Raw genomic sequence first — 16784 nt, 5'->3', positions numbered from 1 at the left:
AAACACTCAAAGAACAACACTTTGAATAATGCACAGTAGCTGAGAGAGGAGCTGGAACACAACCTGGGATCAGCAGATGCTAGCCACATGCCTTCCCAGCTAACAGAGATTTTTCTGGATACCACTGGCTTTCCTTTGGTGAAGGTATACTCCTGTTGATACCTTAATTTGGACATTTTTATGGCCTTCAGACTGTAAATTTGTAACCAAATAAACCCCCTTATAAAAGTCAGTCCATTTCTGGTATTTTGCATAACAGCAGCATTAGCAAACCAGAACAACTAGAAATTGGTTTGTTGAGAACTTCTATTTCTTCTCCAGTCAATGCAGGTAGCTTTATTGTGTGTTTCTAAGAATTTGTCCTTTTCATCTTATCTAATTTATTGGTATCCAGTAGTTAATAATACCCTCTTATAGTCCTTTTTTATTTCAGAAGGGTTGGTATTAATGATCTCTTTTTCATTTCTGATTTTCATGATTAGTATCCTCTATCTTTTTCTTTGTCAGACTAGGGAGAGTTTTATTGATTTTATTGATCCTTTCAAAGAACCAGATTTTGGTTTTGTTGATTCTCTCTGCTTTTGTTTTTGTTTTTGTTTTTTTTTTTTTTCCTATTTCATTTATCTCCACTGTAATCTGTGTTATTTCCTTCCTTCCAGTCACTTTACATTTAGTTTGCTCCTTTTTTCTGATTCTTCCAGTTTTAAGGTTTGGTCTCTGATTTGAAGTCTTTCTCCTTTTTAAATGTAGCATTTAGAGCTATAAATTTCCCTCTCAGTACTGCTTTTGCTGCATCCCATAAGTTTTGGTACATTTTGCTTTCATTTTCATTCACCTCAAGATATTTCCTAATTTCCTTTGTGATTTCGTCTTTAGCCTATTCATTGTTTAAGAGTATGCTGTTTACTTTCCACAAATTTATGAATTTCCCATCTGTCTCTCTGTCACTACCATATCTTTCTCTGTTACTGCTTTCTAGCTTCATTCCATTGTGGTTGGAAATATATTTTATATGACTTCAATATTTTTAAATTTATTTCAACTTGTTTTGTCACCCAACATATGATCTATCCTGGATAATTCACATGCTCTCAAGAAGAATGTGCATTCTGTTTTTGTGGATTCAGTGTTCTAGATATGTTAGGTCTACTTGGTTTAGTGCCTCATTCAAGTTCTATACTTCCTTACTGATCTTCTGACTAGATGTTCTGTCCATTATTTAGAGTGGTGTGCTATTATTAATATAGAGCTGTCAGTTAAAATTGCTAAACCTTTCTTGTTGAATTGTCCCCTTTAACATCTGCAGGCACCATCTTTGTTCCTCATAACTGTTTTTGACTTAAAGTCTATTTTATCCAATATTGGTATAGCTACCCCACTCTCTTTTGGTTGCTAGTAGAATGTTATACTTTTTTCCATCCTTTCACACTCAACCTCCTTGTATCTTTGATTTTAAGGTGACAGACAGCATCTAGTTGGGTCATGCTTTTTTATCCATTCTGCAAATCTCTGCCTTTTGACTGGAGAGTTTAGTCCATATATATTTAAAGTCATTACTGATAATACAGGACTTTCCTTCTGCTATTTTGCTGTTTAGCCTTTAAAAGTCTTATAACTTTTTTGTCCCTTACTTCTGTTAAAGCCTACTTTTATATTTATTTGCTTTTTTATGTTGTACCATATTTAGTGCCTTCTCACTTCTATCTGGGTATATTTTTTTCCTCTATTTTCCATGTGGTTAACATGGGGTTAAAATTTAATATGCTAAATATATAACAATCATATTTGTTTTGATACTAACTTAACTTCAATAGCATGCACATATATTTTTCCTATACTCCTCTAACCCCCACCATTTTTTGTACTTGTTACCATTTATATCTTTGTACATTGTGTGTACAAAAAACAACATTTGTCATTGCTTTTGATGTTTTTGCATTTTAGCAACTGTAGGACATAAGAAGGTGAGTTACATACAAAAAAATAGACTACAGTAATACTGACATCTATAATTACCCAAATAATTACCTTTACTACAGGTCTTTATTTCTTTATCCCACTTTGAACCACTGTCGAGTGTTCCTCCCTTTCAATCTAGTCTGTAGATCTGTAGGGCAGGTCAAGTGGTGATGAAATCCCTCAGGTTTTGTTTATCTGGAAATGTTTTAATCCCCCCTCATTTTCTAAAGAAAGTCTTACCAGATATGAAATTCTTGGCTGACAGTTGTTTTCTTTTAGCACTTTATGTATTTCAATCCACTGCCCTCTTGCCTTCATGGTTTCTGGTGAGAAATGGGAACACAATATAATTGTGTATGTAAAAAAATGTGTATGTAACATTTTTTTTTCTCTTGCAGCTTTCAGAACTCTCTCCTTGTCTTTTGCATTTGTTATTGTGATTAATATATGAAGGGGTGTATTTTTCTTCATGTTTATCCTGTTTGGTGTTCTTTAAGCCTCTTGGATGTACATATTCATGTCTTTTGCTAAGTTCTTGGAATTCTTTGTCATTGTTTCTTTTACTATTCCTTCTGCCCCTTTCTCTTTCTTTTACTTCTGGAACTCCCATAATACCTATATTGGTGTACTTGATGGTGTCCTGTAGCTGTCTTAGACTACTTTTGCTTTTAATATTTCTTTTTTTCTTTCTGCTCCTCACCCTGACCCATTTCAAGTGTCTTGTCTTCAAGTTCACTGGTTCTTCTGCCAGCTCCAATCTGCTCTTGAAACTGTTCTGGGCGTTTATCAGTTTATTGTATTCTTCAACTCCAGGAGCTCTGTTTGATTCCTTTTCAAAATTTCTCTCTTTAATTAGACTCTCGTGTTAGTCATTCATTGTTTTCCTGACATCATTTAGTACTTCCTCTGTACTTGTCTTCATTTCCTTGAGCATTTGTAAGATCATTTTTAAAAGGCTTTGTTCAGTATGTCCACAATCTGGTCTTCTTCATTGGTGTTTTCTGGGTTTTTGTCCTCTTCCTTTGGATGGGCCATTCATTTCCTTTCTTTGACTTTTTTTGCACTCTTATTGCACACTGCACATTTTAATATTTTAAAATATTAACTCTGAGATTTACTAGGATGTCTGTTTCTTGGTTTTGTATCCTGTTAGTGTAAAGACAGAGATTTTCTTGTGCTTCAGCCTTCCTATCAGGAAGGTCTGTCCAAGAGGAATGTACTGTTCCGGATTTCTCTGTCTTTCAGAGACTGTGTCCTGTACTGGGCTTTTGCTTGATAGTTGTTTTGGAGGTGCCCTGTTTACAGGAGTTGCTTGTCCCCTCTGTTTCCCAGGAGATGGACCTCCCTCTCCTGAGTATTTAATGCAGGCAGGCCTTTGTCCCAGACTGTCAGTCTCTATAGTTCTTTATACTCCTTGTGCTGTATCACACTGCTTTTGCCTAGAGGGCAAATTTTGGAAAGAGAGATAAACTGGAGAGGACTTTCCCAAGTCAGTCTTTTCCAGCCAAAATAAGGCCAGTGACCCATGAAGGGGCTCAGTATGGCTCCAAAGTGCCCTGTGTGGTGATCAGGAAGGACACCAAAAGCTTCTCTGACAACTTCCTGAAGCTGAGCTTCTCTGGCCTGCCCAGCAAACGCAGCCTTCAGTTAACTGTCCCTTGAGGCCCTGAGGAAGTGCATGATCTTTAAATCTCCTCCATCTCCACCCCTATCTGGGGAGATTTGAAACAATGACTGCTGCCACCTTTGTCTGGGGTGGGTTGAAGCAGTAGCTGCTCTCAGAGCTGGGAACCAGCAATCCAAATTCACTAATCAAAAGCCATGATCAGCAATTGGTAGTGCCCACCCCTGTTCTTGGGAAAGGGGACTTGAAGTCCTTTTCTGTCAGCAGCAGCTAGCCAGGCATGGAACTCTGTGGTGGCCTGCTATGAGAATGGATGACAGGTGGTGGCAGCCACTGTGCAAGAGGGCAGTTTACAGTTCTCTACCATCATTTGTTAGCTTCTTCTCCCCCTCTTCCCTAGATGCTGTATGGTGTTCTTCTGGCCTCTGGATTTTCAGAATAGCTGTTTCTGACTGTTCCTGTCTGTTCAATTATTGTTTTGGTGGGAGGACTGAGCACTGGAGCTCCTTATCTGCCATGTTCCCTGGAAGTAAAATATGCATTCTTTTAATATAAATTCTAGGTGTGTGCTATCACAGAGAAAAGAGCTATCTTCCAAAAATCTGGGCTCACTGTTAGTATATAAAGAAACAAAGACTGGTGAATGTTAATCACCAGAGCAAACCTTGTGAAAAGAAGATAAAAAACCAAGATTGCACATCAAAAGTTTGGAGGAATTTAAAATATAGAGAGTTAAATGAAATAAAGGAATTTAGAAAACATACATGAAAATGGATTAAGTTTAATTGACCTCTATAAGCTACTAGACCACAATTTCCTAAGATAAAAATCATATGAAACACAAAAGATTTTGGCTTCTTACAAATTGCTAATTCTGGATACTTAATAGGATCATCTGGAAATCTGATGAAATAAATAAATGTATCCTATAACAGATTATCCTATAATCTTTCCAAATTAAAGATTAACTAAAATTGTCATGCGAAAACTACTGTCTGGCATATTTATATTTATAACCAGAATTGACAAAGTTTAACAAAATCTGTTTAACCTCTCAATGAATGTATCATGTTCTATGGGATATATGGAGCACTGAAAAGATTAACTGAGATAAGACATCTAGCTACACATCTTTCAGTCTTTACTACCTTTTAGTTTACTAGCCCAGACAAAATGATTTACTCTGTTCTACCTCATCCTCTATGGCAATTTATTTTAATAAGCAGATTGTAAAAGATGATTTAAAGTATCCTGCAGCAGTAAAATGCTATAACTAAAAATAGCACTGTACAAAGAGCAAACTTGGGGACTGTATTTCCTTAAAAATATGCTGTTGCTTTTCTTTTAAAGTATTTCATTGTACTTTTAGATTAGCACTATAACAGTATAGAAGTGATTTGTTTAGTTATCCAAACTGAGAATTTAAAAGCTCATGAGGATTTGTAAAGAAGGAAATCTGGAAAACAATAATAGCAGCAACAACCTGTTAAATTAAGACAGTCCTATGCCAAGGTCTGTGTTCCATTACCTGCAGTATTGATCATGATGCAGTGAGAATCATGTATTTGAAATGTCTACTACATACATAACTTCTTGTTTTAGAACAAGATAAGTAACTCTAGAGAAGAAGGAGACTGACTGTAATTCACCCAATGTCTCTAACTAAATGTAGAATACAGGCTCTTTCTGTCTTTCTCAGTAAGAACCCTTTTTGGTCAGAATTCTCTTTGATCATCTGTGACAGCTCCAAGCATTACACCCTGACACCCTGAGATGTCAACTTGCTTAAAGAAATGTATGAAAACAGAATAGATACAGAGACGCTTTCCTTTCTGTTCATAGAGAACTATAAACTGCATCTCCCGCAATTTATTTTTACCAGCAAGTAATTGACCATAATAGATGAATGACTATTCACAATTGGAAATTGAAAGTTGTCACATTTTAATAGATCTCTTTCTGTTCAAAGATGACTAAAACAAACAAAAACCTTAAGTCTCAAAATAAAAGTATGTATTATACAGAAAAGAAAACATGTTATTGAAACATGGAGAAATAACAAGTTTTTGTAATTTATTTTTCTGCAAGAAACAGAAGAAAATTTTAATTGACACCTTTATGAGTCCACCACAAGCTCAGGAAAAAATCCTCTGAAACAGGTATAGGGAGCCACATTAAGTGAATAGGCTGAAATGCAAAATGAAAAATGAGTACTTTTTGACATAAGAGATTTATAAAAACCCAGAATGAGAGAGCAGATTAAAAACATATACTCAGGGAGTAAACTTAACTTTGCATAAAATTGAATATGAGATGTAAAGAGAAACCATTCCAGAAATGCAAAATAAAAATGACAAAAATGAAAATAATGAGATTAATTTCAAGAAAAGAGAAGGAAAGAACTAGAGTAACAGAAACAAAAGTGAAAATAAAAGATATACTTGAAGAAAACCTTCTGAATTGAAGAATTAGCTTGAGCTACAAATACTCCTTTATTCTTGAAATCCAAAGAATTTACTAAGATGTGTCTACGTCATTTTAAGTGTAAAAGGATATTTTACAACTGTTTTAGCCAGAAAAAATATAGTTTAACAACAAAGAAGCAAAATTCAAGTTGATCTGACATACTTCCTCTGCAACTTTAAATATTTAAAGAAAGTCTACAGAGCTTTATGAAACAAAAAATATAATGATCAGGAATTTTATTGTATGCTCATTTGTCATTGACATATAAAGCAGTTAAGAATTCTCAGAGGTAAAAGGACTTTAAAAAATAAAAATTTTGAGGAAAGTACTCAAAGAAATATTCAATTGACCAGGAAGTCAGTTGAACCTATAAATTCAAAAAGTCAGAACTGACTATATAAAAAGACCAATAGGGAGCATTAAGACTAATTAGATTGCAAACTCCATGAAGACAAGTACCATGTCCTTCTTGCTGGATGATTTTTCCTTGGCTATGGACACAATTCCTATCACTCAAGAGTTTGCTTATAAAGGTATGACATATATAAAACTCTTTAAATAATTTTAAATATAATTACAAAATGGAATCCAAGAACAATTATTTAAAATTAGATTTCTATTATTTCTTAATGTAAAAAATAATATATTATTTAACAACAAATATTAATTTATCAAAGACTAGAAGATGGAAGGAAAGTACGAGGACAACAGGAAAACCATAAATCACTCAAAGCTTTCTCTTATTTTTCATAATGAGGAAAACATAAGCTTAAATATAAATTTTTATAACAACAATAGTCACAAGTAGATTAAGAACAGGACTTCCACCTCCTAAATCTTATAGATGATAACACAGATAAAATATTTTATAAGCCAGGAAGAAGTCAAAAAAAGAAAAATAAAAGCAGAAAACCAAATTAAATAATGAGATCTTATATAACATAAAAATATAAATTAAAATATGAAAAACTCTGTTAAAATAAATACACTGTGCAAAATCAAATACTATCTCAAGGTCACTTAAAAAAAAAAAAAAAAAACTAACCTGAAACAACAAAATAATCCAGGGGATATGAAAATGGATAAATGGAAAAGGCATACCCTACAAATATAACATATACATGCATACATGTATAAAACCAGCAAGCTGTGGTGTTAATATTAATACATAAAAATATTTAAGGCAAACTGCACTGAATAATAACAATTTATTTATATAAATGGAAGTGAAACTTTTTTAAGAATGCAAGCTCCTTAGGTCGGGGATCTATGTCTGTTTTGTTCCCTGACCATGCCAAGTGCCTAAAAGAGTTATTGGCACAAATGAGGTTCCTGTAGTGACTACTGTGGTGTGTCCCTCATATCCTAACAGCCCACCAGACTGGGGTCCTCATTCCCCAGGTGCTGGGAGCATGGGCACCTCAGCTTACTTCCTCTCCAGGTCCAGTCCTCACCTGGAGAGAGCCACTTTACCCAAGATCATGCCTCCTGAAAGGGCATCCTGGACCAATGACCAGTTAAGCATAAAGGTCCTTCTTCTTCCCCCCAGTTCAGGATGATTCTGAAAAGCCATCACAGCTCTAGAGCTCCCCATAGGATCAGCTGAGACCCTTCAGCTGCAGCAGAGCTAAACTTTCTGCCCAATCCTGCTTCTTTCCTTCCTCGACAGGGACTGAGCCTGAGAGGACCCCTCAATAAACTTTCTGCACGAAATCTCCATTTTAGAGTCTGTTTTCTTGGGATCCTGATGCAAGACTGAATTCGAAAATAATTTTAAATGAATAAATCATTCAAAAGAATAATCATGATTGTTCTTTAACTTTATAACTTAGCTTCAAATATATAACCAAATAGAGCTTGTGACTTAAAAGATGAATGTAAGTATTTGTAAGTAGGAGACATCCACATATTTATAACAGTATATGGAAGATCAGGAATAATTATGTGTGTGTGTGTATATATATATATATATATATGTGTGTGTGTGTGTGTGTGTGTGTGTGTGTATATCTATAGTGGAGTAATGATTCTATTGTCTTTAATATTTTTATACTTTTTTCTCAGTGATTGCCTCTTACTATGCTGAAAACCCCTAGTTGTATATTTTTATTTCTTCTTTGAAGATACATATTTTAGGTAAGGGCAATTTTTGTTTACACTTTAAGAAAATCCCATAGTACCAAAGCACAATGTCTTGTTCATTTTCAGGTTTTTTGAAAATGTTAAAGTCTTCTTCATGGCCCAGAAGAGAATCCACTTTCTTAAATATTCTTTGGTGCTGGAAAAGAAGTGATATTTTGTTACAAGTGACAGTGACTGAAAGACATTCCTGAGATGCACAGTTCAGAAATACAGCCTCTTCCACATTTTAATAATAGGAAGATTGCTACTTACTTTTATGTCACAAAACTTTCATGAGCTCTAAATATTTAGAATAACCCATGACTATACCTAAACTTTGTATTAGGATTACCATGCTTTCTTTTTATGTCTTTGAACAAATTTCTAGCCTTTGATTTCTAGTTCTAATTAGCATGCAATTAAAGGAAGGAATGATGCAAATAGAACCAAAATGACATGAGCTAAACCAACAGGAAACACAGAAATTCTTTGAATATAAAGCAGGGGTCTTTTTCCTTTGATGCTCTGCTGTGTGTGTTGTGCTCAGAGCCACCATGTTGCACATCAGCAGGGGGCATGATTCATTGTATTCAACATGCACTCTTTTGTGACTTTGTTTTCCTTACATAATGCAAAAATTTTCTCTCAATCCATCTTATGTGCTCTATACAATAATTTGCATATGGTTGATTTTAAGTCAAGTGCTATATTTCAGAAGGTAATGAAAAATGGCATTACCTTAGTTTGCTATGCTAAGGGTAGCAAACCTTTACTACAGATAAAGAGAAAGAAATAAAGACCAGGGTGGAACTAGGAATGATCATTGCAATATGATTCTTTTTCTTACCAACAGTAGTGCTAACAATCAATAAAATGTAGATAATATAATCTAGAGATTGTAAAATGTTGTTTAGTTTCCCTTGTGTTACATCTTATTTGCACCTATAACTACGCATCTTCTACAATGATGGAAGAAATGTTTCACTTGTTAAGGCTAATCATTCTGCCCATGCTATGCATAGCATCTTTCCCACCTGGTCCAAGATTCCATTTCAGTGAAAGTCTACTCTCCCTCACCTGCATCTCCACTAAAAAGCTATATAAGCTTTTTTTTTTTTTTGGGGGGGGGGGTATCTTTTGCTTGTTTCTCCTTTTTATATTGTTTTTTTAATTCATTTTTATTGTGAATTTATATAGCTTTTAAAATATTTATTTCTCAGCCTTCCTTTTGGCACAGGGCAACCATGGGACAGAGTTCTGGCCAATGAGATATAAAGGGATTTTCAAGGTGCTGTCTTTCCCCTTCTTTCTTCTGCCTGCCTGGAAGGTGGAGTGAAGCCTGGAATTCAGTAGGTGTATGACTATCAGGCCATAAGCAAGTACAAAAGGGGAGCACATCAAGCATGGTGAAGCAGAAGGCTAGAGAGAATTATATCCTTGATGGCATGGTTGAACTTCTGTAATGCTTACCTCTGGGCATATTATGTAGGAAAAAGAAACTTGGATATTTTTTTAGAAACTGTTAGTCATATTTCTGTTATTTGCAGACAAAAATATTAATATCTGATATGCTTCTGTCCTTCACTTTCCATATTTAGTCCTCAAATCCTGACCATTTAACTGCCTCTTGAATTCAGTATCATTCTCCACCTTCATGGTAATGCTTTGTTCAGGTTACCACTATTATTTGTTGCAATTTCTTACAGAGCTTCCTGGTCTACTTGCTCATAATCTCGTACTCGACTCTATCCACCCTGACATCATCAGTGGCTCTTGATTGCTTTCAGTAGGAAGCCAGGATTCTATGATAATGCATAAGACCATTAAAAGTGTCTTTGCCCACCTCTCCAGCTTCGTTCTCATCAAAATGCCCTCCACCTACCCTAAATTGTGTGGCACCCTAGCCTCCCACATCTCCATGCTTTTACATATGCTGTTTGCTCAGCCCAGAGTGCCCTGGTGATCACCCCCTTCCACTACATCCTTATTTATTGTCCTGACTGGAACCTATATATCTTCAATATAGAGCAGTCTTCCCTGATGTTTTACTTGATTAAGTATTGCTAGCACATGTTCTCCCAGCACTGTGATTTACTGTTACTATTGCATTATCACTGTATTATGAATATCTCCTTGGTGTCTATCTTTACCAGCTACTTCTGTGGTGAAGATAGACAATAAACAGATGTCCTATGAAGGAACAGATAAATTATTCGTCAGTTTTGTTTACCTTTGGCTGACATATAGCCATTTCCAATGGCTGACATATAGCAAAAACTCGATAAATATTAAAGGACTGACTGAATGGAAGAACGTAAAGTCATTTAAATTGATTGTAATCAATTATTGATTAACTTATCACTAATCCACATTACATACTTCTTATTCATTTTCCATAGTAAATTTGCATTGGTTAATATTACATCTCTGTGCAGTAGTAGCACTAATTTCATTTTTTCCTTATGTGGCAGACAAGGAACTAAAGTAAAAAGAGGAGACATGTTTTACCTAGTTTGACTAAGTTAAAGATTAAAAATCAGGCCTCAAATTTTACTTTTGCATTTTTTCCCTGTTAAACAAATAGATGTTTTAAATCTACAGAAGAATGCTCAAAATGCTTTCTTGATGAATGTCAGAGACATTCATTATTTGTTGCAAATGTTACTTATTAAGGGTAAATATTAATACAGTGGTATTCTTTTAATGTATCCAATATATAGTTGACTTCATTTTAGAAACATTCCTAATTTTGATTTTCTTTTTCTTATTGGTAGAATATTTGTCATTCAAATTGCATGTTTTACATTGAATGACCAAAATTTATATCTTCTTAATATTATCTTTGCTCTAAAAAAACTTAATACACAGAGAAGACATTCTCAAATTCAGCAACAATGTCAGCATCCTTTCGAGATGTCATCTTTTGCCTGGAGCATTGTCGAGACATCCTCCCAGATCTCTGTGCTTTCACCTTTGCTTCTCATCAGTCAGTTCCCAAAGCATCATTTCACTCTGTAACATCATGTGATGTTTTAGCTAAAACTTCTCCAATGACTCTCCATTTACTTTAGAGTAAACATCAGAATTCTTAAAATGTCTTCAATTATCTCCCTGATCTCATATTCTCTCTCTCTCCGTTGTTCATTCTGCTCTGAGTGTGGGAGACTCCTCATTTTGTTTTTTTAACACGGTAGACACATGCCTACCCCAGAACCTTTTAGCTAGCACATACCTCTTCCTAGAGTGCTTTTGCACTGAAGGCTTCATTCGTGACCATTCCCTCACCTTCTGCTCGAATGTCAACTTAGCTACACCCACGAGGGAACTGCAACCATTGCTCCATAGTTGGTTTTGTATTTTTATAGTATTTATTATCTACTAAAGTTCTATATTATTTAATATATATTGAGTTTTCTTGTTTACTTTCAGTATCCCCTGAAAATGTAAGTTTCATATGGGCAGGGAATATGATCTGTTTTGTGCACTTTTGTATTCTGAGAGCTGAGAAGAGTATATGGAAAATAGTAGGTGCTCAACTAAATATTTATTGAATGCATATAAATAAAAATATAAGCTTTAAAAGGCAAAAAAGGAAAGAAAATTCTCATGACTCAACACAAACCAATGCAAAATATTAGCTTACTATACTGGTCTGAAGAGCTAGTAATAGGATAACACACATTTCTACTCAAAAAATTAAGAAACTGGGAAAATATTGTGACCTGTATTTTCTTTCTTTGCTTTTGAAAGTGTTATCGAGCCTCTATGGGCCAGACCCTCCAAAATGGGTCTCCTGTCTGGTGTGGCTCACACCAATAGAATGAAACCAGGTTCAGTAAAGTGAAGCAGAACTTTATTCTTTGGCCAAAGAATGGAGAAAGGTGGACTCAGGTCCAAAAGTTACCTTCTCCCTGAAGAGAGGTGAGATTCTTTTATGGGGGGTGAGGGGTCATGGCTTAGATATGTGCAAGTGGTCCCACTCAGCACTTTTGCACTTTCCTTCTGCAGTCAGCATTTCTGCACTTTTCATCTGCACATGATGTTCAGCCACAGACATCTGGGCTGTTCTTGTAGTTACTGGCTTCCTGCACTTAGTTCCTGAAAGCAGTTTCTGAAAGCAGCATAGCTTGGACAAAGGTTAGGTGGAATGGCTTAGTTTCTGAGAGCAACCACAGTTCAGACAAAGGCTGAATAGAAATTTTTATAAGTGCTGATCCAAGGATGATGCTTCATCCCGGTAACAAAATTTTTATACGGTAGCTCCACTAATGCTATCAGTGAATGTTTTCTTCAGCCTGGCTACTCAAACTATGGTTTGTGGATCAGCAGCAGTGGCATCATCTGGGAGCTTGTTAGAAATATAGACTCTAGTTCCTATTCCAGACCAACTGAATCAGAATTTGCATGTTAACAACTATTGATTTGTATGCACATTAATGTTTGGAAAGCACTGATTTAGATCACTCAAAGTTTGAAAGTTGAAAATCATTAGTTACCTTAACAACCTAGTTCATTGTATGGTGGTTTAACAGTGGTCTTCTAAGAGCTGGGTGGCATATTGAAAGCAGATCACTCTTGGTGAACAATTATTCAGAACATAGAGCATCGCCACCAACAAAATTTTGGAGGTAGGAATGTTTGATCGATGACATTGTTTAGAATTGCTGTTGTAAAGTAATAATAAAAAATAACTCTGACTTTTACTCAGTTTCATTATAATTTTAAAATTCTATATATGGATTCCCTGGCTTTATTGCTTGTTCTTGTTGCAGACCTCCCCCACTCCTTCCCCCTTGGTGTGGCACTCTTATTTACAGAAGGTTATTTGTTGCTGTTGTTGGAAATGTGTTTCATTTGTGATACTATTTTTGCATATAATTATAATATGATATTCATTAAATAAATAGCCATCGTGATGCAGACTATTTTCCAAAATGATCCAACGTTATGCAAGGAATGGTGAGTAAACCTGGGAATTTCAGAACATATTTCCATATTTCCTCTCTTTCACCCCGCAAAAAATGTCCACAAAACTAGTTTCAGAAAATTGTCGATTTCTAGATCCATTTTGTGGCGATTGAATAGCATTGAGTAAGAAATTAGAGAGGTCATTTACATACGTTATTTGCAAATTTGACCTTGATTTCCAATCTCTAGCAGCAGCCCCAGCATACCCAGATGTGAACGAAGAAGAGGAAAGGGCACATGGAAGAGGCAAAGACTGATGATTACTCCCACCTGGCTTGCTTTTGTTGTGTCAGGCCTCCATGATTATGCTTTTTCTGAAACATTTAAAAACTGCATCCATCCTTGACAAACAAAATAGATTTCCAATGCAAAATTTTTTGTGTGCAAAGTGAAAAGATCTTTTAAAACCAGAAAGAACAACTTAGTTATACTCTGTTCTTTTCTTGCACTCATGTGTTTTTATCCCCTCTCGTTCTCTTTGTAAATCAAGTTCAAGGAATTCATTGCGTGCAGAGAGTAAAATGAAAAGCACTTTCAAGGATATGCAGAAAGCAGCCTGTTTGAATACTTTTCAGCCCAGCATGATAAGCACTCCCCAGCTCTGGCTGCAAAGTGGTGGTGCTGTGGTTTAGAGGGAAGCGTCCTCACAAGAAAGTTACTCAACTCCAGGGCAAGTTATCACTGACAATAGCCCTATACTCTCTGCCATTTTTCTCTCCTGAAGAGAAGTATCTCCATCATGATACTACATTTTACCATGAGATAACATTTGAGATAGAATTACAGATGCAGACTCTTCATCTTTACTTGTAGCACTGTGTCTGTTACGTAAGATGGATGTGTTGCACTTATTTAACTACTAGGAAGCTCTGTCAACCTCCGAGAGACTTATTCAACATTTAAAAAAAAATACTTTATCCAGTGGGTATAATAGGAGGGTAAATGAAACAATATTGCCAAGTGGTAACCCATCTTATTAGTTGCTCCAACAAAGCCAATTGAAGGAGCATCATTAGAATCTATTATTAATCTCCAATTTGTGTTATGGTAATCAATGGAGACTATTGCCTAAGATGTTAAGAAATGTATTGACGATCATTTCCTGTGATTATTAGAGGCATGTGCGTAAAGGTAGATCAGAGATGAGATACTATTCAGAAATGAGATAATTTTGTGCCAGAGGACGTTTTTGTTTGGGGCTGGACATTTGTTTGGGGAAGTTTTTTTTTTCCTGGGAAGGTCCATGAAGAGCTTGACTATTTTGTGACATGGAGCAGGGGATAACTGTGAATGATTATATGACTAGGTAAATAATTTTAACCAAGTAATAGATCATTGGAGTTTATGTAAAATCAGCTGAGAAAAGGTTGACAGATGTAGGGCCAAATAAGAGATATATCTAGAATCATGACTGAATTAACTAATACATGTTTTATTATAAATATTTTTATAACCAGTAATGTATGGGTTTTTCCTGAACTCTAATATTTTGTAAGCCCAGGGTTGTATTCATAAACCCTTCTGCCCACTCTATTGTGCCAAAAGCAGAATCAGGAACCAACTAGGGGCAGGCATGTGAGGCCCTGTGGTACAGGGAGTGTAGAGCACCTGCTGAGGAGGCTTAAGACGCAAATATTTCCCACCTGGAGCTTATAATCTGTTGAAGGATGTGAGACATATGTTTAAAAAGGAAAACAACAAAAAGCACAAAGGCTGTATAAGACAGTGCTGGAGACGTCATGGACCTGCTCAGCAAACATCTCTCAGTACTAACCTACCCCCCTCATTTTCTCCTCATGTTTGTTTGTATGTAGGCACTTGATATGCCTCTAGCTGCAAATTGTACACAAAGGTTGCTTGATGGTAGTGCCCCCTCCCCTTGGGGTATATAAAAACCCAACACTTGGGCAGCACAAGAGTCTGCATCTTCAATGCAAATTGGGGCATGTGGAGCTGCCATCCACCAACCCTCACCTGAGATGTTGGCCTCTGTGGGGAATTGGCCATAATGGGACCTTTTCCCCTGCTCTTTTGGACCCTTCATGCTGTGTAATTAATAAAGTGGTCATTTGCTGAAAATTTCTGTTGTGTCTGAGACTGTGTTCCCATGATGGACCCTATAACAAATTGCTTCGCCTATTTTGGCACAGTGAACAAGGTATACAAGGAAGTATGGAATAAGTTGATTATTTGGAGGCTTTTTTTGTTACTCTTGCATACTTTTTGTTATATGCTGTGGTTGTTTGAGGCTGTATGTACTCTCAGAAAAGCATGTTCTTAAATTTAGTCCAGTCTGGTGTGTGTGGGCCTATTGTAAGTAGGACCTTTTGACATGGCTACTTCAGTTAAGGTGTGACCCACCTCCCTCAGGATGAGTCTTAATCCTGTTAATGGAGTCCTTTATAAACAGAATGAATACAGAGAGAAAAAGAAAGACATCATCTATATTACCCATGTTGATGTATATAGCAAGTGTCCATATCACAATGAACATCATTGGAAATTGTTATCCAATAAAGGATGAACCAAGCTGCTTTTTACCCCCTAAAGATGGAGGTCCTGCTGGGAGAGACAGATGATTAGCCCTGTCCGGAGGATAGGGACATTGAACATACCCTCAATAACATCTGTGAAATGACTGAACTTCCCATGGCTGCTTCCAGTGTTGAATGGATCCACCATCAAATTGTATGTAGCTGTTTCAACACCATGAAATTATAGGGCCAGGAACATGGAGTACCCCCCTTGTTAAAAGAGGAACAATCTGGAGGAGGGGCAAGATGGCAGCATAAATAGGAGTGGAATTTAGTCAGTCCCCTGGAACAACTAATAAGCAACAAGGAACATCTAGCAAATAATTTGGAATAACCACTGAGGGACAACCATGACTATCCACACATCATACACCAACGTGGGTTGGGAGGAATGCCTGAGATTACAGCATAGAATCTGTAAGTAAAAGCTGTGGAACCACACCAAGAGCTCCCTATCCCCACAGCAGGCTTTGCTACAAAACCTCGCTATGGTAGAAACTAGCAGCACTCTCTGAGCGAGTGAATATAACTCAGCTGAGCCCCAACTGGGGTTTTAATTAACAAATGTGGACTGCTGAATATAAGCTACAAACCCCTAATAAGCAGACAGAGGCTTTTAGTGACAACTGACCTTAAAAAAACAGAAGATTCATCTGTCCTAGGAGGGGGAGCCCAAAAGACTGAGTGTTACCTCTGGCCAACAAATGAAACTGGGGGGTGGGGGTGGGGCTGTGTACTAGCTCCAAAAGGTGGTTTTCTGTCCCATTTTCTCTCTCAACCTGAAGACCTCAGAAGAGAGAGCCACAGCCATTTTTGGTTTGCAGAGCTCTGACCCACACAGGGATGGAGGTAACAGTCAGAGAGACTATTCAAATGTAGATGATAACTCCCTAGGGGGTGTAGCTTCCCTAAGAGTAAGGAGGTGGGGCCCAACTTTCCCTTCAGAACTAAATCCCAGAGCCTGGAGGGAAACAGCCAAAACAAAAATTAAGGAGGCCACACCTCCTTACACCAGTCGGGAGTGACTAGCTGACAGGTGCCACCTGCTGGGCAGTTTAGGAAAAGCACAGCGACTGGAAACCTTACAGAAAAGTCTGTTATTCCTCTGCGAT

Source organism: Choloepus didactylus, chromosome 7 (genome assembly GCF_015220235.1).
Source record: "Choloepus didactylus isolate mChoDid1 chromosome 7, mChoDid1.pri, whole genome shotgun sequence".
Taxonomy (NCBI): domain Eukaryota; kingdom Metazoa; phylum Chordata; class Mammalia; order Pilosa; family Megalonychidae; genus Choloepus; species Choloepus didactylus.
This window is presented reverse-complemented; position numbering follows the sequence as displayed.